A 21061-nucleotide genomic window follows, 5' to 3' on the forward strand; every position below is an offset into this window, starting at 1 on the left:
GAGAGAGAGAGAGCGCACGGGAGAAGACGTACTTATGTTTGTTTTCCAACCGGTGTCATCTCTCTCTCTCTCTCTCCTCCCTTTTATACCTTCCCCCATCCACAGGCCGTATTCCCCTGGGCCAGGCTTTTTGGGCCCAACTTGGGCGGATGGGCCTTAAGCCCGTCTCATATAAAACAATCATCTCCCACTCGCACATGGTGGGCTGAACATGATTCTCTTCATCTCTCTTCAACATTCATACCGGTGAATAATCCGTGCAACCAGCATACTTTGAGAGCTCGTTGCTATACATATGTTAGGAATATATAGCAGCTCATAATGGGCGTCACACTCTGAGTAGATTTAGTATGTAGTACCCTAGATCGATCGATCACATTTATATCTCTCTTGATCTCTTTTAAACAATGATATATATATATATATATATATATATATATATATATATATATTGTATTCACAATTATAATTATCACAAAGACAGTCATAATTGGTCGACCAGTGAATACAAAACCACAATGTGATTCTCCTAAATCGATCTTCCTCTTTTCTTCAAACTCTCAATTTCAGTCCAGCTTGCTTTTCTAGAAATGCCCCATTAGATCGAATCATCTCATGACCATTGGTAACACCCTAAGATAGCAAACACTAAATAGAAATCTTGAGAATAAGTAAGAGTCATGAGGGGACTAAAAATTGAGGAACTCTTTTCCTCAAGAGTCTCACACATCATAAAAGTTGAGATCAAACTTTTTTGCTACTCTTATTGGTCGTCTCATGCATACGTAGTATGAAATACATATTACGGTATTAACTCATTTCCCATGGAGCGTATGTCTACACCTTTCAATACCGTACAGATGATAGTTCAGACATACCCAATGTCTAACTTGAGTTCACGTATCTACTCATTCACAAAATTCATAAGAACTCACATATGGCATCTTAGACAGATAAAGTAAAATATGTTGGTTATTTTACTTTCGGACATAATAAGTATCATGTCCTCATCTTAACACTTAGTTAAGGCGACATAAGTATTTTAAGCTTAAGCTCTCGATTATCACCTAGATAATAAGCTTAAAATTATCTCATCTCTATTTATCACGTAGTAAATAGAGGCGATTACCCGTGTGAGTGGGCTAATCTTTTATCTGTCTGACATACTTCCTTAACTTAAAATAATGCACTGAGCATTAAGATGCATAAAGATCATACAAAGATTCATAGGCATGAATGATGAAAACACAAATTCATCAAATGTGAACACTTAGGGAAAATACAATATTCAGTACATCAGTCTCTACGCAATCCTAGAGATTTCATATGACCACAAAACACATCTCTAAGTATTGGCTTTGTCATAGGATCTGCTACCATTCTATGCGTAGTATGTACTCTAAGTTCACGACTTTTCGTGCAACCATATCTTTTACAAAATTATACTTGGTATCTATATGTTTAGTCTTGCCATGATATTTTAGATCTTTGGTGTACACTTTTGCTGCTTGGCTATCATAATTAACCAACAATGAATCTACAGCATTCTCAATAACACCTAAATGATCCAAAAATCTCTTAAGCCGAACATCTTCTTATACTATTGCTGATAATGCCACGAACTTAACTTCCATCGTGGACAAGGCTATACACGTTTGTTTCTTACTGCTCCAACATATGGTGTCATTATTCGGTAAGAAAACAAACCTAGAGGTAGATTTTCTTTCATCTAAATCTCCTCTCCAATCAGCATAAGAATAACCTTAGAGTCGCATATCCTTTTCCTTAATAACTCAGCGTATAATCAGCAGTCCCCTTTAAATACCTTAGTATTCTCTTAATGGCTTTCCAATGTGCTTGACCTGGATTGGATTGATAACTACTCACCATTCCAACTGTAAAACATATGTTAGGTCTTGTACACATCATAGTGTACATCAAGCTTCCAACAGCATTAGCATAAGGAACATGTTTCATTTGTTCCTTCTCTTGTGGAGTCCCTAGATACAGTCTATGGCTCAATCCTTCACCTTTTGCAATAGGAGTGTCTATGGGTTTACAGTCTTGCATACGAAATCGTTCAAGAACCTTATTTATATAGGTTTCTTGCGAAAGAGACAACGATCTCTTCAAACGATCTCTTGAAATCTTAACTCCAAGAATGTATGCAGCCTCACCTATATCCTTCATCTCAAAGTTAGAAGACAACCAACTCTTGACAGTCTTAACAAACTCCATATTGCTTCCGGCAATAGTATATCATCAACATATAATGATATGATCACAAATTGATCATTGGATCTTTTGATATATACATAATGATCATCATCAATCATCGTAAAATCATATGCCATTATGGTATTATGAAAACGTATATACCATTGTCTTGATGACTGCTTAAAACCATATATTGACCTCAAAAATTGACATACTTTTTCTTCTTGGCCTTTCACTATGAAACCAGCAGGTTGTTCCATATATATTTCTTCCTCTAATTCTCCATTAAGGAAAGCAGTCTTTACATCCATTTGATGTAATTCAAGATCCAAACTTGCCACTATTGCCAGAATAATGCGAATCGAGGTAAATCTCATTACAGGAGAAAACGTATCTTCATAATCAATTCATTCATGCTGATTATACCTCTTCGCCACAAGGTGTGCCTTATGCCTTTCTATCGAGCCATCAGCATTTCGCTTTATTTTGAGAACCCACTTATTCCCAATAGCTCTGCGTCCTTTTGGAATATCAACCAGTTCCCAGACTTTGTTTAATTTCATTGACTCCATTTCCTCTTCCATTGCATGAATCCATTTTTCCTTACTAGGGCAATTCAAAGCCTCATTAATATTTCTTGGCTCATCCTCATCTTGTGGAGCAACAATAAAAGTTTCCCCTTCAATGTCAAAACGTCGACGGGGAATACTTTGGCGACTTGTTCGCCGTATGGGAGATTGTGCACTTTGCACATCAGTCCCCATCATGCTCCCACTTGGATTAGGTAATAATGATGTCGTATCATCATGTGGTTGTAATTGAGAATGACTTGAATTCAATTCATCACTTCTCATATTACTCCCACTTGGACGAACTCCACTAAGATCATTATCTTGATCCAAGGTTTCAAATAGGGAGTAATATTCCCCTATTTCGCCCTTCTTAGGAAACTCATCCTCTAAGAATGTGACATCTCGTGATTCAAATTCAGTTATACTCCCATTTTCCTGCTCACCTATGAACACATACCCTTTCGAGTGTTTTGAGTATCTTATGAAAATACTCTTCTTTCCTCTGGGACCCAATTTCCCAAATTTGTGAGAGGACTCATGTGTATAGGCGGCACAACCCCATGGCCTAAGAAAACTTAAGTCCGGTTTTCTACCTGTCCATAACTCATATGGAGTGGAAGTAACTGATTTGGAAGGCACCGGGTTAAGTATATACGCAGCAGTTAACAATGCATCACTCCAAAAAGTGATAGGCAAGTTAGTCATGGACCTAACCATTTCCAGTAGGGTTCTGTTTCTTCTCTCCGCAACACCATTTTGTTGAGGAGTATACGGAATAGACAACTATCTTTCTATTTCTTTTTCATCACATAATTTTCTGAACTCATTAGATAAATATTCTCGACCTCGATCGGATCTCAATACTTTTAATTTTCTTGTCTAATTGATTTTCTACCAGGTTCATAAACCTTTTGAAACAACTTATTGCTTCAGATTTATGAGAAATCAAATAGACATATCTGAATCGAGTATAATCATCAATAAATGTGATGAAATAAATAGCCCCATGCCTTCCTCTCACATTCATTGGACCATAGACATCAGAATAGATTAAATGCAGAGGAAATTCAGCTCTTTTACCTTTCCCAAATGGTTTCCTTGTCGTTTTCCCTTCTAGGCAATGCTTACATATGGGCAAATCGACTTTTTCATTGTTGTCCAACAAGCCCTCTTTGGCTAGTCTGTTCATACGTTGTTGGCCAATGTGACCAAGTTTAGCATGTCACACATTCACATCATTATCATATAAATTAGGAGATGTGATAAGAGAATAACAAACAATTGCATTAATATACTCAATATCTAATACAATGAAATCATCCAGAAAATAACCACAACCATAGTAGTTTGTATCCAAATACAAATCTACACCTCTATTATTGAAGTTCATATTAAAACCTAGTCTAACCCACACTAAAACAGACACTAAATTCCGACGAATCTCCAGAGCATACAATACATCATGTAGGAATAAAATGCGTCCACCACGCATATTCAGTTGGCATGTGCCAATTCATTTTACTTCAGCTCGGGAGTTGTTTCCCATATAGACCCATTTAGTTCTAGTTGGTACTCGTCGGAATTCCACGAAGGATCCTCTATCCTTCGCTACATGGTCTGTCGCTCCTGAATCTACAGTCCATAAAGGATTAGACTCAGTCAAGAATACAGAACTCGACACAAAAGTAAAGTTCTGAAAAGTAAAATGGGTGTTTACCTTCTTTGGCTCACGACAATTGCGAGCATAGTGACCCTTCTTGTCACAATTGTAACACTTCATCCTTGACATTTTCTTCACTTGAAGGCGTTTTCCTCTCTTGTGTTAGTTAACTTTTTATTTCTTGCAACAAGGACTTGATCATTTGCAATCCCACATATTGAACGAATCAATACCCTTGCACTTAGAGCTCAAAGTCATTTCTGAGCTAGAACTAGCATTGTAAATGTCTACTTTCGACTCAAATGCCGTTAGACGGTCCTCTACTAGCTCAAGGTGGCGCACGGCATCCTCAAGATCTTCCATAATATGGTTAAGAGCGTCTAGTGCTTCTTGCTTTTCCAGCACATATTGGACTTTCATGTGCCAAATTTCATAGTTGTCACCATTGAGCTTTTCACCTTTGTTCAGCTCGGCAACTATGCTCTTTGTGGCTGAAGCCATTGATTTGAACACATCAGACATATGCACAAATTATTAATGCCTATCATTTATGCATCCCTTTTTACATAGACCCATCATATTAATAAATAATTTCAAGTAAAGCTTCAGAATCAAAAGGTCACTACGTTTCCAATCATCCTCCAAAAATCTTAAATTAAAACTATTATTAATATGATTGTCATATGCAAAATCAATTCTATGAAGCTACAAAAACTTCTAAAACTACCCACAGCTTGTTAGCCACAGCAACCAGCAATAACATAAAGCAACAGATAATTGACATACAATTAAAAACAATAATGTTTTCAATTAATACTACTATACATTACACTAAGCAATATATACAAAGAAAAATATCAACATAGAAAGAGATATTCAACCATAAAAAACATCTCATAACTAATCTAAGAAATAAATAGGGAATGTCCCTTCTAATCTATCAGTCAAAATATCTGAGAAATTTGAAGGCACATTTGCCAACCATAGATAAACTTTTGGAGAGCTTTCATGTCGCCTCCAAGGCGCATTCACTCTGCGCCATGTAGCGCTCAATCTAAGGGTTGAAGTTTTGACCAACTCAATCCTATAGTACTCTCTTACAAAAGCTTCCACTAGCCTCCTATAATCCGAGACCACGTTGACCTCCCATAGCCGATCTAACACTGCTTGCCATTTAGGTGGAAGAGTGTTCATCAAAGCTGGCACCTTCTCAAAATCCGGCATAAGGTAACCATTCCAGATGATTTCCTGTATCATCTGATTGACCATGACCATGTGTGATACAAAATCACTATCAAGCCACCAATAATCAGCTAACTCTTTCATCAGCCTTTTCAGTCTAACTCTTCCTTCGTCCGTTCTCGGGATTGCAGGTATTCGTGCATAACGCATCATAGTTCCTGCAACAAATGTAGAATTTAAATGAATCACTTATAATCCACAATAAACAAAATGGAAAATACATAATTTTCCATGATTCATGCAACAAATATAGAATAAAAAATGGATTACCTCTAACTCACACAGACATAATTGAAAAAGAAACAAATTCCTTTTCTTTTTTTTTTTTTATGGTCAACGGTCAACGGTCGTCGGTTAACGGTCATTAATGGTCAACGGTGGTCAATGGTCAACGGTCGTCGGTCGTCGGACCGGACGGACCGGGTCGCACGGACCGATTGCACGTGCCGCGCGTGTGCGCGGGCTGACGTCACGCAGACATCATCCAGCACATGTCGCGCGCGTGCCAAGCGTCTGCGGGTTGGGTCGGGTCAGGTTGGTTCGTTGCCTGACGTCATCGATGACGTCATCCCAACGGAAACTGACCGTTGGGTGACGTCATGCTGACATCAGCATGCGTTGGTTCGCCGACCGGCGCGTGCCGGTTCACCGCCGGCGGCGCGCACGTGCCGGTTCACCGACCGGCGCGTGTGCCGCACGCGCTGGGTGAGCCGGTGCTACCGGGGGCGTCGCGCCCACGCGCAACGCCTTCTGGCCACGTGTGTGGGCGCGTGCGGCGTCACCCGGCGGCGCACGACATGTCGCCGGACTCGTCTCGACGTTGCCTTTCTTCCTATGCCATTATAATTCAATTTCGACTTACAAAAACTCGGAAAAATGGCCGAACAGCGCTCGGGTGTTGGGATTTCTCGCCCCAATCCGCACGGCCGAATTACTTTCGCGAAAAATCAATCAAAAAACATCAAATTGATCGGGAAAACGTGAACTAGGGCTCTGATACCAATGTTGGGAATAACGGATCCCCAAAAATCGGATTCGACACTAAATCGAACCTCTAAATAAATGCGGAAGACGAAGCCCAAGAAATACACGTATCACCGATCGTAAAGCACACCACGGATTCGAGCGTACCTTGTTAGCCACAGATTAGACACCGACGCCGATAGAGGAAGAGAAACTTGGCCCTGTTCGATCCGATTAAGCAAAATCGCCTTTGAAGGGAAGAAAAACGCGCCGTATGCTTTACTGTTTTTCTTTTCTTTTTGGAGAGAGAGAGAGCGCGCGGGAGAAGACATACATACGTTTGTTTTCCAACCGGTGTCATCTCTCTCTCTCTCCTCCCTTTTATACCTTCCCCCATCCACAGGCCGTATTCCCATGGGCCGGGCTTTTTGGGCCCAACTTGGGCGGACGGGCCTTAAGCACATCTCATATAAAACCATCACAACATTTTTATGGTCATTTCATAAATGAAGATTTAGTTTGTAGTCGACGTTGGTGTATGCCTAGGAAGAGACTAGGTTTGAAATCAATTTTTTTTTTTTGCCTCGATGAATCAAACCCTTTCTGCAAAGAAGTATTTGGATTGTTTTGTGGTGTTGACACACTCATCATGTCTTTTTTCCGGATATGCTCACCAGCTGTTTGATGGAATGCATGAGTTAAATCTGTGACCCTCGCCTTGTGTTGTTGATTGATTAGGAAGCAAAACTGACACATTCGGATTGATTTTGTTGAAATATACTGATTATGGGATGTGGTTGCTAGTCTAAGCATCGTGGATTAAAAATTTTTTTCCCCATTTGCTACGGATCTGCTTTCCAGTAAACTTTGCGGTCTTCCAATATGTCACCGGCTATCTATTTATGCTATTTTATTGCATCTCTATGGCCACATGGTGTGGTCATTTTTCTTGACGAGAAACGCGGCTCGAAGTCTTTGACCCATACATTGATTAGCTGGGTAAATCTCGCGCTGGATGAGGTCCAGTTCTTTACGCTCGTATCCTGCGTGTCCTTCCTCTAGTCTGGGTTTATGCATGACGATTGACGGACGATGGCCGTGCTCCAGGCGACTGAAGCCAGAAAATGGCAACGTTACATTCAATGCTTGAATACGTCAATAATTGATGAGGTTGAGTTGGTTTCTTTAGCAGAGCAGAGCTCCCAGGATGTGCGCGAGGAAGATGATAGGAAGAAGACGGCAGGGCAAAAGAGAAGAATAAGGAGGAGAGGAGAAGAGAATAAATAGGAAAATGGGCCTTTTAATGGACAATGAATTCATTGTGGGCTTAGCATGAGAGAGTTGGGTTAGTGCCGTTATGTTCATTATCGGTTTTACTGTTTATTGGGCTATAGATCTCGTTTTTTTATAGTGAATTTGGGTTTGATTAGTTTCAAGAGGGAATTGGGCTCAGTTAATCGTGCCCATAGATCTGATATGTGTCGGCCGCGTCCGTGCCGGGTCCGAAGGCCCAACCTAGACCCCTTTTCTCGAAATATATAATAAGAATAATAATAATAAATGAATAAAATTTAATGATATAAAAATATAAAAATAGAAAAAAAATTAAAATGTTGTTAGAAACATAGACCTTGATTAGGTCGGTAAGCCACAGTGTTCTTGAAAAATATGGACAACACGTAAAAGCTCTAATAAACTTGCTGGAGGAGGAGGATATTGTGGAAAGAAGTGAGAATTTTTTAGGAAAATTGAAGTAAATTGACTGAACAATTGAAGTTCCTCTCTAATTTTCTGTAAATCCTTGTCTCATCTCATTGCAGACCATGTAAAACTCCCCTCAAAGCCAAGTAAAGCTCCGTAGAAAGAGCCTCCACCAATGGATCACCTTCATTTTCATCCTAATATAAACTCCGATAGCTAGCCGCATATGGTGATGGTGGCTATATCCCTTGAGTTTGGTTTGGCCATGCCAAGCATTCTTCCTCATCCAAACTTCTCCTTTCTTCTTGTGATGTCCATACCTTTTAGCATGGACTATCCAATAAATCGGCGGTTGTCTGGGACTCTAGGCGTCTCAGGTGTCTCAGCCCCGAGGTCGACGTCAAAAGTTTCAAAAAAATCAAGTTAAGGCGATTACCTTCCTTTTAGAGGTCGCCTAACTTGTTTAGAAAAAAATCATCAGTTTTCTCAGTCATGTAAGTATCTTCGATGCCTAAACGCCTCAAATCACTCTCAGGATTAATGGCCGAGAATAATCAACATTCCATCCACAAAAGACTTGTAAATTATGTTCTTCTTATCATTCTTGCCTTTGATCAAATGAGAATAAAACCGTTCATAGCTTCAGGATAAATCTCCACAAACACCGATAGAAAATCAAATCCAACCCGACTGGCTAAACCATTTGCCCAAATGGAAATCTCTCCCGTATGAAAAAAATTCAAAAGTCTATACTCCGTAGTTCTAGCAACAAATGTGTGATATCTATGGAAGCAAGCTTGGCTCCATTCGTGGAACCCAACTTGCAGAGCAATTGACGCGACCTCCTCTTTGCTTTGTTATGCCCTCCAGTGTGATGAAGAATTGTTTCCCCTCTTTTCTAGCTGTGTTTGATCAGGCTGCATCCACAGGTTGCGAGCTTTTAGATATATATATATATATGCAAATGGTTACTCAAAGCTTCGTAAGTTTCTGCACAAGATGGAGAATAATTCAGTCGTTCTAGATTGCACCATTAGATTGCGAAATCTAATTCATCTGGATCTAAGAAATTAAAGTCTATCAGAAGTGGGTTTTCTATGGATGATACTTGTTTTTCCACCTTGATGTAATATAATGTCGATCAAGACATCTAATTAACGTAGAAAAGGTTCATGCACAAATACATTAGATCTATGCACATGCTAATATTGTTCAAACACCTAATAATACTCTTTCTCGAAGAAAGTCATGCAACTGGGTGTTAGAGAATATATAGATAAGATCAAATGGGGATTAAATTATCCAAACAAAGTACCAAATCTTAGGCAGCTCGTTAAAATATATAGAGAAGATCAAATGGGAATAACCACCCAAACAAAGTACCAAATCTTGGGTAACTCATTGTTCATTGTTAACTTATGTTTCCTGATTCTAATGGCATCTTCTTCTTCTTTCCATTCTAGAACGAGTTTCAAAGTCTTTGTATGTTTCAGAGAAGAGAACGTTGGCGACAACTTTGTCACACATCTATATGCAGTCCATGGTAGAATATCCTACTTCCATGGTAGAATATCCTACTTCCATGTTCAACGAATGGGGAAAGATGAAAGAGAATCTAATGGTCACGGTTCCAAAGATGATCGAGGAATCAGACGTTGCAATCATCGTTTTCTCCAAGGACAACATCTATTTGGAATTGTGTTTGGAAGAGGTGGCGAAGATCATGGAGTGCAAGAAGCAAAGCGACCTCAAGTTCTTTCCATTGTTTTACAAAGTGAAATTAGATACAGTAAGTGGATTGAAAGGGAATACCGAACCGGTCTTGAATATTTTCAAAAGAGGCTTTATAAGGATGTGAGGAGATCGATGAGATGGAAGGACACTCTCCAAGAGGCGCGTAGCTTGTCCAGGCGGTACTTGGATGATGATAAGTAGTAATTTTGCCACTAACTCTCTCTCTCTCTCTCTCTCTCTCTCTCAACACACTCTCATCCGACGCTCACACAGCACGGAGCACACTTACGCTGCACAAGAAACAGAGAACCTTCTCTCCAAGCCTCCGTCGAGTCACCACACCGCCCCAGCTGCATCACCTTAACCCCCCTCTATCTCTCTATGTCCATCGGCATTGGGGAATGAATCTAAGCTCGCGACCCCAAATCTAGGGTCGCTACCCTCGGGCAATGGTCACCTAAGGCTGGCTACGGCTGAGACATTCCGCTTGTCTTCCGTGACAAAGGAACAAAAACAGAGAAAGAGAGGTGCAACAATAGCTAGGACAGGCTATGGTGACGGGAACGCAAAACAGAGAAAGAGAGGCGCAACGACAGCTAGGACAAGTGATGGTGAGAGGAATACCACGTTGGCGGGGACATGATGGTGGGGCGAACATGATGACCGCGATGGCGGAGCAGTGGCAAAGGCAGCGGGGAGAAGCGAAAGGGGCGGGGGAAACTTAAATTGCTTTTAAGCGTAAAGTAACAAATTAAATTCAAATTTTGTATATATATCCACAACTCAAAATTCTGAACATGCGAATTGAGATATTTGTTAAAAGAAAAATTGCGCAAATTTCAAAAGATTAAGTGTAGTCAATATCAAAGACACTACAAAATTCATAATCATCAGGCCTATATTAACCTATATCTATATACTATATTTCCTATACATAGTTATAATCAAAGCTGAAAGAATATTTACTGTACTCACCACATAATTGTTCAAAATGAGCTCTATTATTGTCGCTTGGTAAGGCACATGGCATAATTGTTCCACTTGGCTCATAATCTTAGAGTACATTTTGAATATGTGTTTGTTTGAAATAAAATTTTAAGTAACATATACTTAGATTTTTTTTTTTCCCAACTTATGTTAATTTTTAAAGTGTGAGAAATTTGACTCTATAGATAATGCAAGTTGTTGTGAATATAAATCATGATACCCAACTATATATAAGTACGTAGACAGTACAAAAAATCATAGATAATCTAGTCCTAATTGAAAATAATGTGATTTAACTTCATTAGGTATTAGCTTAATTGAACTATTACAAATAAATTAGTTAAAGAACAATTAAATTTATAAAAGAGGACAAAAATCAAGCACAAATAAAAAAAAAAAAAATATCAAGTTATTTGAAACTAAAATTATGTCTTATTTATTTACATGATCAAATTCAGTTAACAATTAAATTCGCTTTATTTGGCGATGATAAGAAAATTAATTAAAGAAATATTTAAAAGATAAAACTTATAAAATATTAAAATAGTAATATGAAAATAAAAAGAAATCCTCCTAATAAAAGCATAATAAAAGTGCACTGTTATATTAAGCGATAAAATTATACTTAATTCCCTTGATTTAATAATACAGTATGAATAAAAATTAAGCTTAACTTATCTGATTGTTTTATTTCATATTTCTCAGTCCTTTTAAAATAAACTTGAATGTAAAATTAACTTGTCGCCGTTTCGGAAAAAAAATTGAAGAGGAAAGAGCATCACATTCAATCTTCCAGTCGTCGTCGTCGTCTCCTTCTTCTTCCGTAGCAAGATGGCCGTTCAACGTCTTCCTCCGCTTCGAGGCGAGACGTCCGGCCGCTTCCTCCCTTCATGGCGGCATCGACGCCCACATCGACGGTGAGGGCTTGAGGCCCGGCGTGCGAGATCCCGCCGGCGCTCACGAAGGGCCGAGGAGTCGCGGATCGCCGTGCTCGTCTTCTCCGAGGACCACGCTTCGTCCGGGGGTGGTGCTTGGACGAGTTCGGTGAAGGAAGGTGATGGAGTGGAAGGGGCTCAAGGGGACAGTGGTGTTGCCCCCGTTCTACGGCGTGGAGCCGAGGGAGATTCGATGGCGAGAGAGAGGGTTATGGCAAGGCATTGGCTAGTCGCCGATTTGTTCGGTTGGCATTATTATGACCATGGGTAAGCGCAGTATTCCTGTTCGACCTTGTAAAAGAATATGGAATTCTCTAATCTGTTGATACTTGATGGGATCGAATAATGCGATGGAGTCATTTTTTTGGAATGTTACGGAGTGGTTGTTTTCTTCGTGTTAGTTTTTATTCGGTTCAATGGATTGTATATTGCCATTATTGTTTTGGCGGAGATGAGATCAAGTTCATCGAGCATCGTCAAAGAGATCTCGACTGGCGACGAGTACCCTACGGTGTTGCCAAGCATCCTGTTGGTGTAGGTTCTTTGGGTAGAGAAAGTAAGATCGTAGTTAAGTATGGGCTTGGATGAGGTTCGGTTGATAGGAATATGGGGAGTGGGAGGTATAGGGAAGAGCACTATCGCTAAAGTCGTCTATAAGAGTATCACTAGTCAAACAAGTATAACCGGTCGGGTTTGGTGGGTGTAGCTTTCTTGCAAATGTTATAGAAACTTCCAAAGAAACCCGATGGCCTCGGTTCATTTGCAAAGAGCACTCTTCTCCGAGATCGTGGAAAGAAAATTTAGTGGTCTTCGGTATGGATAGGGCGTTAACCTATCTGAAATAGACTTTCATTTTGCGGGGAAGATTTCGCTTGTGCTTAATGATGTGGATCATGGGGACCAGTTGAATGCGTTAGCTAGAGAATGTGAATAGTTTGGAAAAGGGAGCACGATCATTATTACAACAAGAGATAAACATGTACTGACTTCCCACGGGATAGATTAGGTATATGAAGTTAAATCATAGATTAGGTATATGAAGTTAAATCATTAGATCAAGGTGAAGCTTTTGAACTTCTGAGTTCATATGCTTTTCCAAGAAACCAGAGGGAAGACATACATTGTGATCTCATACATAATATTTTGGGCTAGGCTAATGGCCATCCCTTAACGGTTCTGGTCTCGGGTCCCCTTTTATGTGGTAGAAGCATAGGGGAATGGGAGAGTACATTGGGTAAACTTGCCGAAAGTCCTAATAAAGATATAAACAGCGTTCTGAAGATAAGTTTTGACACATTGGGGGACAATGAGAATGACATTTTTCTTGACATTGCTTGCTTATTTAAAGGGAGGGATAGTGATTATGTAACCAAAGTTCTTGATAGTTGTGGTTTAAAGACATTAATTGGGACTCAAACTTTAATAGAGAGATCTCTAATAAACGTTGAGAATCAGAGAACAATACAAATGCATGACTTGATTTGGTTGATGGATCAGGATATCATGAAACAAGAGTATCCAAATGACCTGGGTAATGGAGTAGATTATGGTGCTACGATGATGTTTTTGAAGTATTTTCGGAGGATATTGTGAGAGCTTCTCATGACATCATTGATAATCTTGTCTTCTTTAATTTACACACTATTCCCTAATTCAAGTTGGGTAATAATGATTATTCTGTTTTCCTTGATAGGGAACCAATGTTGTTAGAGGCATAGTGCTGGACTTACCAACACAAGAAGAGCTAGACATCAATCCCAGTGCTTTCACATATATAAGGAGACCGAGATTGCTCCTAATCCCGAATGCACAAATGACTCGGCGAGTTCCCATATGTCTTCTAAAAGATTTAAGGTGGCTTGAATGGCCTGAGTATCCTTTATCAACTCTGAAGTTTAGTGCTGGTCTAAAGAAAGTTGTTTGGTTTGATGTGCATAATAGCTAGATTAAAGAATTAGGAGATAATTTAAAGGTACACCATACATTCTTTTATTGACGGTTTCCATTTCCGTGGCTTTCACAAATTGAAATGTATCAAAACCTTGTTCGGCTATTCTTTTTAATTTGCAGCATTTTAGGAATTTGAAGTTCCTAATTCACAGTTGCTCTAAGTCTCTTATTAGGGTTCTGGACATCTCAGAGGTGCCAAATTTGGAGACAGTGAACTTAAGTAGGTGCTCAAACCTCAAGGAGCTTCCAAGCAAACTGAAGCTAAAAAATCTTCAAAACTTGATGTAACTGGCTGCTCTAAGCTTGATAAATTTCCTCATATTAAGGATATGGAGAGCTTAACAAGACTTCATATATCTCAGATCTCCATTAAATATCTTCCTGCATCAATTGGAAACCTTATCTCTATCGAGGATTGTGGAATAGTCTTATCAATCTTCTTAGTAGCATTTACGAGATGCAAAATCTAGAGCACCTTTCTCTTGAAGGGTTGTTCACTATTTAGCTTGTTTCCGGGGAGCGTTGAGAGCTTCCAATCTCCCTAGTGGTAGACTTGGATTCCAAATTTGGTCTCCCTGAAGCTTAGTGGGTGCAAGTCGTCGAGGAAGAATTTCTTTAGTCTTACCTTCTCTCTCGTAAATATTTTGTATCTCTATGGAAATAATTTTGTTAGTCTTTCTACATGCATTAGCAAGTTTGAGGAGTTGATGGTCCATTAAAAATTAGATGACTATAAGCAACTGCAGGAGATCTTGGAGCTTCCACCAAACATTTACACCCTTGAAGCAAATGGCTGCAATGCATTGTGCAGATTTCCAAAATTGCCTATTCAGTGCATTCAGTCCTCCATGTCAGTGTATGTTCACTTAGATTCTTGTCATGGATTGGTTCGTGAAGGTATCGACCTAGCTAACATTATACATGTGCATGAGCTGATGTGATTTCTGATTTAATAGTTTTGCTATAGCCGGATGTTGGTTAGATTGGTCACTACATATATTTCCTGGGAGAGGGATAGCATGTTGGTTTATCCAAAGTCAAGAGCGTTCCGTCTCTTTCTGGGTACCCTGAGATTTGCATAGGAGTAACCTTGGGTTTTATGTGTTGCTTTTGGATTGGAGGAAGAAAATGAGGCTTATTTTTCATTTGAGATTTGTGTATTGGTGAATCATATTCATAGTAATTATGATACAAGAACATTCTCTTTTACGTTTGATCACTTGTGATTTAAATATATTACATGCCGTTCATTTGATGAGTGGATGAGATGTTGAGATCGAGTGGAGTCTCTTCTAGGTTTCATTTGAAGTATCAGAAGCAACACTAAGAAGGTGTAGGTTTGGCCTTTTATGGAAGCAAGCAGAGCATGGCCTGAGGAAGCCCCTCAAGCTTTCTAAGATAATCTCAATTGCCATATATATTCTTGATTCATGGCAAAAAGGTCTACTTCTGGATTGCAGTTAATTTGAGTATTTGATAATATGCTTACTATTAACTTGTCGCATTTTCTAAATGATTTCTTGCACTCCGCTTTCAGCAACTCTAGCATTGTGCTGTTTCCTGGCGAGAATGACCCTCTTGTCCATTGTCTGATTTCTTTTGTGGATATGAGACAACCATAGTGACTGTCACCTCAAGCAACTTCATCTAGGTTTGTGACAAAAGATGGATGGATGGGACATTTGTCGATCTTGGCTAGTGCTAACGCAAAGTCGTGGAAATTGAATTGCAAGGGACTACTTTTCGATGCCTAGAATTATACATGTGGACCATTTATAGTTTTTAGCAGCCATAAATTCGAAATTTTTTAGTAGCCCAAATGCTTAGATGTAAATGGAGTTGAAAGAAGTTATGTAGATCTTGTCTTTTGGCCTCAATGTAAGTATTGTTTGAGTCACTATGATTTTGTGATTTAAAATATGCTAGATTTGTATTGCTTCTTGTGCTTTACTCCTGTGGATCCTATAATTTTTCATTGCTTTTGCGTCGCAATACGAAGTATCAGTGTCAAAACACAAGGATACTAAAGTTCTTGTTGAAGTTCTAGATTTTTGCTCTCTCTTTTATGTTTATGCATCCATTATTCTCTTTAAGTTTCCCCCTCTTATACTAGTTGGAATGCTTATTATGCAAGATTGTGTAAGCAGTATAATTGATGTGAAGGTTAGCTTTTCCAAGTTTCAGATGTAGCTCTCTGTCTACATTTAATCAAATTAAGCTGGCAGGTATTAATTTTACTCTTCTGTAGAGGTTTTGGCTGTTCTGTCTCTGTGAAGGTTTGAACAAGCAAATAGTTCCATTTGTTTTATGCTACAAGTATCGATTGTTGGAAATCTCTTTGCTTTTTGACAAATTCATGGTGTGTTTACCTTCAAATGCTCAGAGATATATACCTTCCTATTTTTCAGAATGGTATTTCTCTGTGCATCCAAATGATTGCCCTTCTATTTTCCATTTTCTTGCCTTGTTTCTTTTTCTGTGACAAAGGGTGGCATAAGTTATGTTAGAGGATATCCTATGAAGGTAGGAGGCATCTAGAACAGAGTTGACGTTTCAGTTGCATTTGCAAGTTAGATTCCTAGGTAGAATCCCATCAATGTTTGTATCCAAGTTCTTTCAGTTTTTTTTGTTATCTTTTGTGTCATGAAGTTTGAGCTATAATGCAACTAAGTGTCCTCTCACATTGCCTTAAAGTTCTGTTATTGAGGTTTTGCCGATTGAATTCAACATCTTGCGTTCTAATTTGTCTGGTTATCTTAGTTGGTATGCCATCCTAGTATTGGCACATACAACTGAGAAAGGTGAAGGGCCATGACTGGCAAAAAGGGCACATTCTAGTGTTCTTATAGATGGTGGGAATTATGAGGGCCCAATTGGGAGTGTGCTCAAATATAGGGGTGAGCGGGTCCAGGGTGGGTAGGGTCAGACCTGACCCCGTTCCCTACCCTGTTATAACCTAGGTTCTCATTTTTGGACCTGTTCCCTACCCCCGTTTTCATTGGACCCCTGTTCCCGCCCACCTGTTTTTTTCCGGCCCGGAACAAGTGGGTTGACCTGTTTTCATTGGACCCCTGTTTTGCATAAAAATTAACCTTAGAAAAACAATTCTAGATAAGTTATCCGCTTAAACAAAAGGCCGAACCAAGTACATCCTTCGACCAAACTCATTGGGAACATGTATAAAATTTAGACTCCTCTTGAAAAAAAAACATTCATAACCAATTTGACAAAGTACTGATCAAGGGATGCATGAAAGAGCAATTATCACAAAAAAAATAGCTTCATATATGCATATACAAACCATAAAGTTGGGAGAAACTTGCATTGTCGGCAGATTTTCTCTCCTCTCATGTCTTCATACAACGAGTACAATATAAGTAATGTAGCTACTTCTTTGATATATCCAGTACACATTAAAAAAACTCCACAACTAGAGGCAAAAGACAATACAACCCCATCTTTTTAGGAGATCAATGTCAAGAACAAGTGTGTTCAAGTTTCAGACTCCCAAACCAATCAGGTAACACGGTGTAACAGGATTCAATCTTTTTCTTTGCTTTTTTGGGCAAGTGAAATTGATGCAATCTTTAAAGGTACCAAAAGTTACCTAGACCAACTACAGAAAGTTACATAGACCACTAACTTCACTTGACAAGGAATTGAATCATCAAGCAAATGCTAAGGAATCAAGCAATCGCTGCAACTTTGGTTTAGCGGTTAGGAGGTTTTGAAGAAACAGAAAAAAACGCTTAAGAATTTATTTTCTTCTTAAGCAGTTTAAAATGAATAAGAAGTTTCTGAATTTGCATCCTGAAATCAGTCAAAAAGTATTTAAATGCCTTTACTTGACAAAAATGATTTGCCCCGATCATGAAATTGCAACATCAATCCATTAATATGAATCAAAAGATACATGTAAGCACTAAGCAAGAAGATTATACCGGTATTAGCATAGAAAATAAAAGTAGATAGAAGTATCAATTACAGGCAGAGCATTAATCTACATTTAAATTCGTGCGACCTCCTCTCTCTTCATTTCTTTCTCAATCTTTCATCATTCAACTAGAAAACTGCAACTCGCTTCGAGGACTCGAACTGTTACAATCTGCACACCAAACATAAATTATCTACGTCGAGGGTTTCACAATGTACCTCAGAAGGATCGTACCCAAGACCTAACCAAGCCCTCGTGCCTGCAACTATCGGTACTCCCCAGACGTAAATAGCACGGCGGAGTTCACAAATCGCAGGGGACCTTGGGCCTAGTTGTCACCCATCGATTAGAAATCTGCATTTTGGCCTCTGATCATGGAGGTCAGTCGATGCCTCAAACTCATGGACGACAACTAATTTAACATCAAGCGTGGGGAATCTCGATCATGAAATACAAGCAAAAGATGCTAGTGTTGTGAAGCCTATCCATTGAATTGATTCTCAAATGATGTGGGACTTGGAATAGATACGTTTGTAAGCAAGTCTGTCGTTTATCATCAGTGTTCCTCAAGGAGAGCATAAAAGTGGGGGTCCTTGTGGAGCTCTGATTACGACAGTTCTACATGATTGAGGTTGCTAGTAATGGTCAGGGACATCCTGTGCATTCACCGAAAATGGTTGGGAGTTTGGTGGGCAATGGTTGAGAAAACTGTTGATGCAGCAACAGTCCATTACCTCAATCGAACGGCAGATGAAATTCATCATCATCATCATCATTAGCAAAGAGACTCGTCCTATCCTAACTAATCCCACTAGTGTTTTCTCTCCCTCGTTTCACTGAGCTTAACTCTAATGATATTAACTCTGCCAATTCTGTCATGAAGAAGCTTGATAAGCAGGACGCTCTTCCTGCCGTAAACTCTATTGATGCTGATGAAATGCTTAAAAGTGTGTTGTGAATGCAGACAAGATCAAGGAAGACAGCAACAGTTGGATGCAGATTTAAGGACAGAAATAATGCTAGTGTGAAAAATAATACAAAATGACTAATGTTACCTGATGGACAGCACAATCAGAGATTCAGAATGGCTTGGATCCCAGAAAACAGAACAGAAGCACTCCCAAATCTGATTTAAAACAACAAGCTGTTGTTAACCATAAAATCGATATTCTAAATATAGAATCTGTATTGACCAAATGTGACAAGATGAGAGACAAATAGGTACTGCAGCAAGGGGCTCGGTGGGACGCGGCTTCAGCTGGTGTCAGCGAGCAGAGCAGGGGGGGCGTCGTTCGGGCGTCGGTAGATCAGCAACAGGGGAGATTTGCGAACGCGAGATTTGCGGGGGTCAGCGACTTCGCGGCGAGGGGCGATCGAACGGAGATTTGTCGATCAAGGGCGTCGGCGAGGCAACAGCAGCAGGTGGGATGAGGCGATCGAACGGAGGCGGCGTCACTGCTCAGGTGCGAGCTCGGCGGGGCTCAGCGACTTCGCGGGCAAAACCAGAGGAGCTCGGCGGGGGTCAGCGGCTCAGCAAAGCTTCAGATGACCGGCGGAATGGCGGCGGTGGTGCGAGCGCGAGGGCGGTGACGACTGACGAGAGCGGCAGAGCGGCGTCGGTGCTTGGGTGCTTCGCGATTTAGGGATTTCGTTTCTGCAGAGATAAAGGAAAGGAGAAGAGAAAGACACAAACAGCAGATTAGGTTTTCTTTTGCTCGTGTGTTTTGGGGGCTTCAAACCGGTTCCCAAACCGGTTCTCCAACCGGTTCCAAAACCGGTCCGGGCGATCCGGTTCCCGGGTGGGTAATCCCTCGGAACCGGTTCCCGGACCGGTTCAAACAGGGTCTGATATTTGGGAACCGGTTCCCGGACCGGTTTCAACCGGAACCGGTTCCCGACCCTGTTTTCCGGGTGGGCCGATCCGGGAACCGGGTTGACCCGGACCGGTTGCACACCCCTACTCAAATATATATTTTGTTTGTCCTACATTTGTAAAAAATATGGCCCAACTTGTTCCAAGTTCAACAGCCAGGTTATAAAACAATGCTTACAATTACATGGGCTATACCGAACACATTTATGCCAATTGACAAGCTGCTTCTCTCTAATTGCATTCCATTTGCAAGCAGAACTATACCTTCCATCAGAGCAGCAATGGCATGATGCTAAAAAAGGGATCCCGCATTAAGCAGCCAGCACTTGCAGCAAATCGTCAGATCTTGAATCCATGCTTCCCAAACAACTGCTGATTAAGATCAAGAGATGGACCTGAACCATAGACAATTTCTTGTTGGATATTTATCAAGCAAAGGGCCATAAGATGCCATGATCAAACCATAAGAAAAATGTACTCCCCTACTCAATGTGTACTTCATTAGCTGCCTGCTATTTTACACGGCTGCAACACTTAATTCAGCAATAGAAGGAGTTAGAGCGCAACTTTAAAGGCCAGAAACTTTTCCCTTTTTGTTTATGAATTTCAATCCAAGATGTTCAGAAGTAATTGGATTTCCAAAAAATGCTCAGATTATACATCAGGATACAAGCATTATTCCATTCCAGTAATATCATTTAACCCCTAAGCATACTTGCTTTTTAGGTAGACACACCTTTTGCTCCATGCACTGAAGAGCTTTCCCAAAGAAACCATCACGCTTTGGTCTATTTGTTCTATTAGTTCTCTTGGGTAGGATGAAAATATCACAGCAATAGTTCACAATTATAGAGTAGCTAATAAGTCATAATTTACCAGCATGATAAATTCATCGGTAGTCCAATGACTCAATTCCAGTCAACAACTATATAGAAGCTAGGAGTAGTAAATTCACTAAAGTGAAATTTACTACTACAGCTCCACACTAACAATTATAGGGGAGCTTGGAGTAGTAATTACATCTTTCCTCTCAAGTCAAGAATTCCATGGGAACATGAATTGCAATCAATAGATTAAAAAAAATTAAAAAAAAAAACCTCAACCTTCATAAGTCAAGACTGCAATGGGAACATCATCTTTTTGTTTTTGGTTTGAAATGAGGGAGGGGTCCATGCATGTGGTGCATGGAAAGTGGAGTGTCCGTGTATTGTCAGCTTTATCAATCAAACAGCCTTTGTATTGCTATCACATGTGAGTGTCTGATTAATGAAGAGGTGGTCCTTGTTCGAGCTT

At 39.9% G+C, this 21061-nt stretch overlaps 1 long non-coding RNA gene across 1 annotated transcript; it reads right to left on the reverse strand.

Moving 5' to 3' along the window:
• Positions 1-18033: 18033 nt before the first annotated feature.
• LOC120287693 lies at positions 18034-19609 on the reverse strand. Its single transcript, XR_005545943.1, has 3 exons — positions 19121-19609; positions 18951-19021; positions 18034-18263 (listed from the first exon to the last, which is right to left on the reverse strand). It is a non-coding gene; the product is annotated as an uncharacterized LOC120287693 (long non-coding RNA).
• Between the last annotated feature and the right edge of the window lie 1452 nt (positions 19610-21061).

Source organism: Eucalyptus grandis, chromosome 8, assembly GCF_016545825.1.
Source record: "Eucalyptus grandis isolate ANBG69807.140 chromosome 8, ASM1654582v1, whole genome shotgun sequence".
Lineage (NCBI taxonomy): Eukaryota > Viridiplantae > Streptophyta > Magnoliopsida > Myrtales > Myrtaceae > Eucalyptus > Eucalyptus grandis.